Source organism: Hemitrygon akajei, chromosome 1 (assembly GCF_048418815.1).
Source record: "Hemitrygon akajei chromosome 1, sHemAka1.3, whole genome shotgun sequence".
In the NCBI taxonomy this organism is placed as follows: Eukaryota; Metazoa; Chordata; class Chondrichthyes; order Myliobatiformes; family Dasyatidae; genus Hemitrygon; species Hemitrygon akajei.
The window spans coordinates 159,905,219-159,915,363 of record NC_133124.1 but is presented as its reverse complement, the minus strand read 5'-3'; positions in this window follow the sequence as shown (position 1 = coordinate 159,915,363).

Below are 10,145 nucleotides of genomic sequence, written 5' to 3'. Positions count from 1 at the left end.
GGTACATATTGGTACCAACGACGTAGGTAGCAAAAGGGAGGAGGTCCTGAAAACAGGCACAGGGAGTTAGGAAGGAAGCCGAGAAGCAGGAAATTAAAGGTAGTAATCTCGTGATTACTGCCTGTGCCACGTGATAGAGTATAGGAATAGAACGAAGTGGACGATAAATGCGTGGCCGAGAGATGGAGCAGGGGACAGGGCTTCAGAATTCTGGATCATTGGGGTCTCTTCTGGTGCAGGTGTCACCTGTACAAAAAGGATGGGTTGCACTTGAATCAGAGTGCGACCAATATCCTAGCGGGAAGCTTTGCTAAGGCTATTGCGGAGCGTTTAAACGAGAATTGCTGGGAGGTGGGAACCAAATTGAAGTGATGGAGGAAAGAGAGGTTGGCTCAGAAATAGAGAGAGCTTGGAGAGAGTGTAAAATGGAGGATAGGCAGGTGAAAGAGAAGGGACACGCTCAAACCGATGTTTTGAGATATGTCTATTTTAATCAGAGGAGTATTAATAATAAAGTGGATAAGCTTAGAGCGTGGAACAACACCTGAGGCTATGATGTTATGGCCATTACAGAGACTTGGGTGGTGCAGGGGCAGGAATGGCTAATACAAGCGCCAGACTTTAGGTGTTTACGAAAGATCAAGGAGGGAGGCAAAGGAGGTGGGTGCAGCACTGTTGATCAGAGACAGTTTCACGGCTGCAGAAAAGGAGGAAATCATGGAGGTGTTGTCTATGGAGTCTCTGTGGGTTGTTAGGAAGTGTTCAATAACTCTACTGTGTGTTTTTACAGACCACCCAATAATAACAGGGACATCGAGGAGCAGATAGCGAAACAGATTCTGGAAAGGAGTAATAATAACAGGGTTGTTGTGGGAGATTTTAATTTCCCAAATATTGATTGGCATCTCCCTAGAGTGAGGGGTTCAGATGGGGTGGAGTTTGTTGGGTGTGTTCAGGAAGGTTTCTTGACACAATATGTAGATAAGCCTAAATGAGGAGAGGCTGCACTTGATCTGGATTGGGAAATGAACCTGGTCAGGTGTCAGGTCTCTCAGTGGGAGAGTATTTTGGAGATAGTGATCGCAATTCTATCTCCTTTGTCATATCATTGGAGACGGATAGGAACAGACAGGTTGGGGAAACGTTTATTTGGATTAAAGGGAAATATGAGGCTATCAGGGAGGAACTTGGAAGCAGAAATTCGATAGAGATGTTCACAGGGAATCGCACGGAGGAAATGCGACAAATGTTCAGGGGATCTGAGTAGGTCCGTTCCAATGAGACATGGAAAGGATGGTTGGGTACAAGATCCGTGGTTTGCAAAGGCTGTAGTTAGTCTAGTGAAGTAGAAAAGAAGAGCTTACGAAAGGTTAAAAAAAAACTAGATAATGACAGGAATCTAGAAGAAGATAAGGCCAGCAGGAAGGAGCTTAAGTATGAAATTAGGAGAGCCAGAAGTGTCCATGAGAAAGCCTCGAAGGAAAACCCCAAGGCAGGGGTGTCAAACTCATTTTAGGTCACGGGCCGGATTGAGTAAAATGCTGCTTCATGCGGGCCGGATCAGTCGGACGCGTGCGAACGCAGCTTTCGTTGCCTCCGTTTTTTCAGCCTGCTCTCATGTGTCTCAGTCTCTGCTATAACTACAAAGTGTTTCACTTTACAAATTCCGTTTCTTATGAAGAAGACTGCCGAGCAAGACTGCCGAATAAACACTAAAAACCCTGAAAACCTGGTACCTGAATAAACTCAGCATTAGCCATATCATACGCCATAGGCGCTTCGATTACTGGGGCCAGCTTTAATAGTAATTAGATATTATCTCGCGGGCCAAAGATAATTCCACCGCGGGCCGCATTTGGCCCGCGGGCCTTGAGTTTGACATATATGCCCCAAGGCATTCTACAAGTATGGTGAAGAGCAAGAGGATAAGATGTGAGACAATAGGACCAACCAACCGTGACAGTGGTAAAGTGTGTATGGAACAGCAGGAGATGGCAGAGGTACTTAATGAATACTTTGATTCAGTATTCACTACGGAAAAGGAACTTGGTGATTGAAGGGATGACTTGCAAGGGACTGAAAAGCTTGAACATGTATATATTAAGGAAGAGAATATGCTGGAGCTTTTGGAAAGCATCAAGTTGGATAGGTCACCGGGACCGGACGGGATATACCCCAGGCTACTGTGGGAAGCGAGGGAAAAGATTGCTGAGCCTCTGGTGATAATCTTTGCATCATCATTGAGGACGGGAGGGGTTCTGGAGGATTGGAGGTTTGCTGATTTTGTTCCATTATTCAAGAAAGGGAGTTGGGACAGCCCAGGAAATTATAGGACAGTGAGTCTCCTGCAGATCGGACCCCTCTGCCACTTGGCTGAACCCCCGCTTCATCCCTTTTCAGCGTCCCGCTGAAATTCAGTTCAACCACAGATAACCAACACTCCCCCCCCCCCCCCCGATTTTTTCTAACTCACCACTCACCGTGAGAAGGATTGGGAATCTCTTCCTCAATCAGTGGGGAGTTAGTAAAAGGCAACATATACCACACCCTCATTTCCTCATCCTCCGAAACCGTATCCTATTGAGGGGCAGGGGCCGGTCTAATCTCTCCTGCTGTTGGTCCTTCAATTGCTTCGTGTCACCACAGAATCCTCTTACTAGATGTAGGCTGCAGGTCGGACTCTGATTCAACCTGCAACTCTTGTCTCAGAGGAAGAAGGTGGTTTCGATGGAGAATCTTGAAAGGCCCGTTCTCATCCTTTGGTTTTCACCGGGAAAATTCGGCCGTTTGGCATCTGACTCTCCAGTACATAGGGTTGCCAAGTTATCAGCCCACTTATGCATCCCAGGTAGATTTAAGTTCCTTATGACGATTAGGATTCATGGCATGACTTGGGAGAACCTAACGTTTGATCATAGATCTTCTAATTTCCATGATTCTGCTTGGTAGCCGCGACCTCAGCTAATTCATAAGCCTTTTGCAGCTCACTTCTCATATCAGACACATACTTCAGATAAGTCTCCAATGGTAGGTCTTCCTCCCCAGTCCCAAAACAAAGGTCAGTGGGCAACATCGCCTCGTGCCCGAACATGAGATAATATGGCTAGTACCCGGTAGCTTCATTTTGTGTACAGTTGTAGCAGTGGACCAGATATCCAATACGTTCACTCTACTTATTCTTCTTGTTGATTTCCGAGTATGTCTAACAAGGTCCGATGAAAACTCTCGGGCTGGGGATCACCGTGTGGGTGTTAAGGCATATTCCTCGACTTCTCGACACCATGCAGGCTCAGTAAATTATGTATGAGCCTACTCTCGAAATCCCGTCCCCGATCACTATGTATCCGCCTTGGAAGGCCATAACAAATTGAGTACTTCTCCCATAACACTTTGGCCGCCGTGGACGCCCTCTGATAGCTGGTAGGGAATGCGTGCGCAAATCTGGTGTAGTGATCCGTGATGACTAAGACATTTGTTGTGTTGCTGGCATCTGGCTTTGTTGGCGGGAAATCCACACACACCAGGTCAGGAGGCCCCGCATATTTCTCAGCCATTAAATTTACATTTGAAACCTTTGGATTATAATTGGTGGCCGCTTGGAGATCCTGCTTTTCCTGGCGGATGGAGCGGTGGTGCTCGGTGAAGCAGTGTCCCAATTTACATTCGGTATCACCAATATTCAAGAAGTTACAACAGATACGATAGATTACTCCAACAGACTCACAGGTAAAGTGTCGCCTCACCTGGAAGGACTATTTGGAGATCTGAATGGTAGTGAGGGAGAATGTGAAGCGGCAGGTTTAGCACTTGTTCCACTTGCAAGGATAAGTGCCAGAATGGCGATTAGTAGCGAGGGATGAGTGGATAATGAAGTCACGTAGGGAATGATCTCTTCGGAAAGCAAATGGTATGGAGGGGGAGGGAATGCTGTGCTTGGTGGTGGGACCCTGCCGAAGATGGCGGAAGTTACTGAGTATTATGTACTGGACACGGACGCTGGTGGGGTGGTGAGGTCAAGAAGAACCCTCTCCCTGTATCCCTGATGGGGTATCGGCAGGATGGGGTGAGGGCAGAGGTGTGCAAAATGAAAGATATGCAGTTGAGGGCAGCGTTGATGGTGGAGGAAGGAAAGCCCTATTTTTGAAGAAGGAGGACATCGCCTTCATTTTGAGATGAGAAGCAGCATCCCTAGACGAGATGCGGCAGAGACGGAGGAACTGAGAGAAAGGGATGGCATTTTTACAAATAACAACGTGGGAAGAGGTAGAGTCCAGGCAGCTGCGAGAGTCAGTGGGTTTGTAATAGACATCAATGTATAAACTGTCTCCAGAGATAGAGAGAGTGACATGGAGAAAGGCAAGGGAGGTGCCGGTAATGGACTAGGCGAATTTGAGGGCAAGGTGAAATTTGCAGGCAAAAGTGATTAAGTCAACTTGCTTAACATTGGTGCAAGAAGCAACAACAATGCCGACGTCGATGTAGCGAAGGAAAAGTGAGGGAGTGACACAGGTGTAGGAATGGAACATAGCCGTTTCCACGTATCAGACCTATGCGAGTGTTCATGGCTCCGCCTTTGTTTGAAGGAAGTGGGAGGAGCCAAAGGAATAATTATTGAAATTGTGAACAAGATCCTCGAGATGGAGGAAAGTGGTGGTGGAGGGGAACTGGTTGTTATGATGTTCAGAAAGAAACAGAGAGTTTTGAGGCCTTCCTGGTGGAGGTAGACATTTATAGGAACTGTACATCCTTGGTGAAAATGAGATGCTCGGGGCGGGGGAATTTAAAATCATTGAAAAGATCTCATCTTATTTATTTTCCCCCTCGTGAACTCGCTGACGTGTCTGTAGGTTGGATGATAAAGGTAAATTTCCTCCTACGGTCTGAGCAAGTAAGCGGCCTCTCCCCAGTGTGAACTCACTAATGGACCTTTAGTTCAGATGACCGAGTGAATCCCTTTCCACAATCTGAACAGCTTAACGGGCATTTCCCCAGTGTGAACTCGCTGGTCTGTCTGCAGCTGGCAGGAGTGTGTGAATCACTTCCCACAGTTCTCTGTCAATTCTTCAAGTCAGATGTCAGACGTAGTGAATCACTCGTTCAATCAATGAAGTTGAAGAACTGATCTCAAGTGAACAAATGCTGGTGTGTTCTCAGCACCCCAGCTCCAGTGGATTTAACTGGGTTGCATCAAAAACATTTCAGACACAAAGCACGTTTCCAGTTGGGATGAGATACTTCATCATCTCCAAGGATCAGCAACTGATATATTGGTGTCTCAAAGCAAATACCTGGTTACTCCTTAAATATCCTGACAGAGATGTGTTGTGTTTGAGAATTCCCGGACACAAATTATCTTTGCTGTTTCTTTCCTGTAGAAAGATTTAACAGAAGACATCAATAGATGAAGGACTGATTTTCGGGGACGGCATGGTCATGTACTTTAGTAGAAAAAATAAAAGGGTTGACTGTTTTGTTACTGGATTGATGTTTTTAAAGGTCCTTCTGAATCCTCGTGTAGGATTCGTTGAATGTTAATTTGCAGGTTGAGTCGATGGTGAGGATGTTCAATGTGATGTTGACATTCAATTCGAGAGGACGACAACATTAAAATAAAAGGATGCATTGGTGAGGCTTTACAAAGAGGCTTCACTAGGAGTACTCGGCTCGATATCTAAGAATAGATGTGGAGAGTCCAACGTTCAGAAGGAGTGAGGCTGGACTTTGGAAGAGGCTCAAAGGAGCCACATGAACTTGAACAGGCCCTCACTAAGACTGTCTAGACTCTCAATATCCAGCCTCACTCCTTCTGAACGTTGGACTCTCCACTCCTTCTGCACTAATCCTAACCTCACCATCAAACTCGCAGATAGGGGAGGTGCTATAGTAGTCTGAAAGACCGATCTCGACCTTGCTGAGGCCCATTGTCAACTCTCAGACACCTCCTCTTACTTACCCCTCGAACAGCACCCCACTAAGGAACACCAGGACATCGTCTCCCACATCATCACCAACCTTTTAGACTCTGGGGATCTCCCAACACCACCACCAACCTCATATTTCCCGGACCCGGAAGCTCCTGTTTCTACTTCCTCTGCAAAATCCTAAATCCTCTTGTCCACGTAGACTCATTGTTTCAGCTTGTTCCTGCCCCAGTGAATTCCTATCGGCTCTGTTTTATCCCCCGGTTCAGTGTGACAACTAACATGTTATTGACCTGTTCAAGGAATTCAGGTTCCCAGGCCCCCATCACCTTATTTTAACTATGGATTCCATTCCCTATACACCACCATCCCCCACCAGGAAGCTCTCCGTTTTTTTTCCTGTTCAGCAGTCCTAACCATTTTTCTTCCACCACCACTTTACTCCGCCTCGTGGAACCTGTCCTCCATCTCAAAAATTTCTCCTTTTGCTCCTCCCACTTCCTTCAAACAGAAGTGGTAGCCATGGACACTCACATGGGTCCCAGCTGTGCCTGCCTGTTTGTTGGCTATGTGGAACAGTCTATGTTCTAAGCCTACACTGGTGACCGTCCCGCACTTTTCTTATGCTACATCGATGACTGTGTTGGCGCTACTTCCTGCACCCATGCTGAACTTGTCGACTTCATCCACTTTGCCTCCAAATTCCACCCCACCCTGAAATTCACCTGGTCCATCTCTGACATCTCCCTTCACTTTCTCGATCTTACTGTCCCTATCCCTGGAGACAGCTTATCCACTTATGTCATTGCAAACCGATGGACTCTCACAGCTACCTGGACGAGACCTCATCCCACACGGCTGCTTGTAAAAGCGCCATCCCCTTCTCTCAATTCCTCCATCTCTGCCGCACCTGCTCTCAGGATAGGGTTCCTCGTCCTCACCTACCACCGCACCAGCACATACATCTCCAAAACCTCTGCCACCTCCAACAGGATTCTACCACCAAACGCATTATTCACTCCACCCCGTCCTCCCCCACCTTTTGTTTTCCACAGGGATCGCTTCTTACACGACTCACTTGTCCATAAATCCCTTCCCGCTGATCTCCCTCCCGGCACTTATCCATACAAGTGGAACAAGTGCTACAGCTCTTCCACCACTACCATTCAGGGCCCGAAACACAGACTCAGTGGACAATCACCGCACGACTTGCTCTTTCTTTGTAGCCGTGATACTGTCACTGATTGGCAAGCCATGCTCCCTCCTCTGTTGCCGCCCTCTCTGTGCTTCATGGAACATCTAAAGCCCTGCACCCTCAACAGCTATTCCTACTCCTGAGACATCCAAATCTCAGTCATGACCACGACATCATAGCTTCATGCATTGATACATGCTCTAAGTTCATCTGCCTGATTTATACTTCTTGCATTAAAATAGACATATCTCAAACCATCAGGCTGAGTTCATCTTCGCTCTGTTATCGCCTTTTACTTCCTCACAAACTTCCTGCATGCTGTTTCAACTTCGCCGCCAACCTCTCTATCCTCTGGCTCTTCACTTTGGTTCCCAGTCTCCTACAAATTTATTTTAAACCCTCCCCAAAGCCACTGTCAGGATATTGGTTCCTCTCCAGTTCAGGTGTAACCCGTCCCCATCAACTCTTCCCCAGAAAAGGTTCCAGTGACCCAAGAGCTTGAAACCCTGACCCTATCTCCTCAGCCACTCATTTGGCTAAACTGTCTTCCCGAGCTCGTGGTCCAGGCAGTTATCCAGACATTACCACATTGGAGGGCCTGCTCTTCATCCTCCTTCCTAACTCCCTAAACTTACTGCTCTACCCCTCGCCTGCATACATCATTGATGCCAACATGTACCACGACCTCTGGCTGCTCACCAGCCCCGTCAGGAATATTCTGCAACTGCTCAGACATTCTGGACCCTAGCACCTGGGAGGCAACAATCTCTCCTGGCATCTCTTCTGCTGTTGCAGAATTTCCTATCCGTCCCTCTAATTACCGAGTCCCTACGACCATTGCTCTGTCTGACTCCACCCTTTCCTTCTGAGCCTCAGAGCTAATCTCAGTGCTTTTGGTCTGGCTGTCACTGCATTGTCATAGGTCGTCCCACTCTGCAGTTCTCCCTTTTTTATGCTGTCTTTGGCTTCCCTCATCAGCCACGATAGCCTCATTCTCCCTTTAGAATACTTCTTCATCTTTGAGATGTATCTATCCTGTGTATTTTGCATTGGCCCGGAAACTCCAGCCATTGCTGCTATGCTGTTATCCTGCTAGTGTCCCATTCCAATCAACTCTGGCCATCTCCTCTCCCTTGCCTCTGTTTTCTGTTTTCTCCACTATCATAGTGAGACACTGGAGAAGGTGCAGGAGAGCTTCACCAGGATGTTGTCTGGATTAGAGGCATGAGCTAATGTGTGAGGAGAGATTGGACAAACTTAGCTTGTTTATTTTGGACTAGATAAGGCTCAGTGTGACACGATAAAACTCGCAAGATTACAAGAGACATATAGAGTTGATAGTTGGCATCATTATTCCCCCAGGGTCAAAACGTCTAACACCAGACAGCGTGCATTCAGGACGATGAGGAGGAACCTCTTTAGGCGATCCTGTGAAATTCAATGCCATGGACGGTTCTGAGGCCAAGACATCGGGTTTATTTAAAACAGAAGTTGATCAGTGCTTGATTATTAAAGGACATCAAAAGTTATGGGGAGAAGGCAGCAGAAGTCACTTGTTGGTAAATACAGATTTTCTGTATCTCACTGATCATTATTACAAGGGGTGATTCTTGTAACAGAAGGAAAATTAAAGACACTGGGGCAGGTACAGAAAGTGGAAATTTTAGAGGGAGAGTGGACAAGCACAGATGGGACAGACTCAGGTGGGGGGTTCTTGTCTGGCACAGAGCAGTGGGGCTGAACTCTTGGACCATCACTGAGACCATTTCTCATCAGCACGATTTACAAACAATACATGTCAATGTTCAAGTTCAATGTAAATTTATTAAAGTGTTAATAATGCTATCGAACAATTCATTTTCTTGTTGGCAAGGCAACTCAATGCCCACCCCCAGCCTGGGGTAGGGAATGGGACCAGTTCCAGAGGGGAAGGGTTGGATAAGTCTGGGACTTTGTGAAGCAGCCCTGACTTCATCCTCCTCATTCCTCTTTTCCCTTCTCACTCCCCTCCCACATATTCTGTTGCATGTGTTTGTGTGTGTGTGAGAGATATAGAGACCCGCCTGCCCACTCACCCTCCATCAGCGATGTCCCGTCTCCCCCAACACACTCACGCTCCTGTGGACACAGCAATCCTTGCGGGCTGAAATGATCCAATAATCTTATGCCTCCCTCCTGCACCAACTCCTTAGTATACAGTTAAACCGTATATTCTTCCTATTCCAGGCACGTGACACAGATGGCAGTCTTAAAGTCATAGTCCTGGACGAGCTGCCATTTAACTTAGCAACTCACTCCCTGAATTCCCTTTGCAGAACCTCATTACTCTACCAGCCCATATCATTGGTACCCACATGGACCACAACCTTCGCTGTTCACCCTCCTTAGGACTGCTGAGCGGTTGATTTGAGATGTCCCAGACCTGGAGCACACAGGAGATGACATATCATCTGGGAATCTCATTCTCACCCACAGAACATCCAGTCAGTTTCCTTAACTGACGAATCACCTATGACCACAGCTCGCCTCTTCTCCACCCTTCCCTTCTCAGACTCAGAGCCAGACTAAGCACCAGAGACACTATTGCTGTGACTTTCCTTTGCTAGGTCATCCCACCATCCCCAACAGTATCGAAAGTGACATATGTGTCGTTCAGCGGGATGGACACAGGGGTAAACTACACTCTCTGTTTCCCCCTTTCCCCTTCCTGACTATCACCCAGTTCCCTGTGCCGTGCACCTTGGGTGCAACTACCTCTCTATATGCCCTACCTATCACCCCTTCAGCCTCCCGAATAATCTGGAGTTCATCAGGTTCCAGCTCCAACTCCATAGTTGGAGTTGGAGCTGAAGCTGGATGCCCTTCTCACAGGTGTAGTTATCAGGGAAACAGAAGGGTCCCCTGCCTTCACACGTCCCGCAAGAGGAGCTTTCCACTGGCCTGCCTGGTATTTCTACTGTTCTGAGTAAATGTAAAAAAGGGGACAAAAAAAAATTCTAGCTCCATGACGATTTTGCCTTCTCTAACTG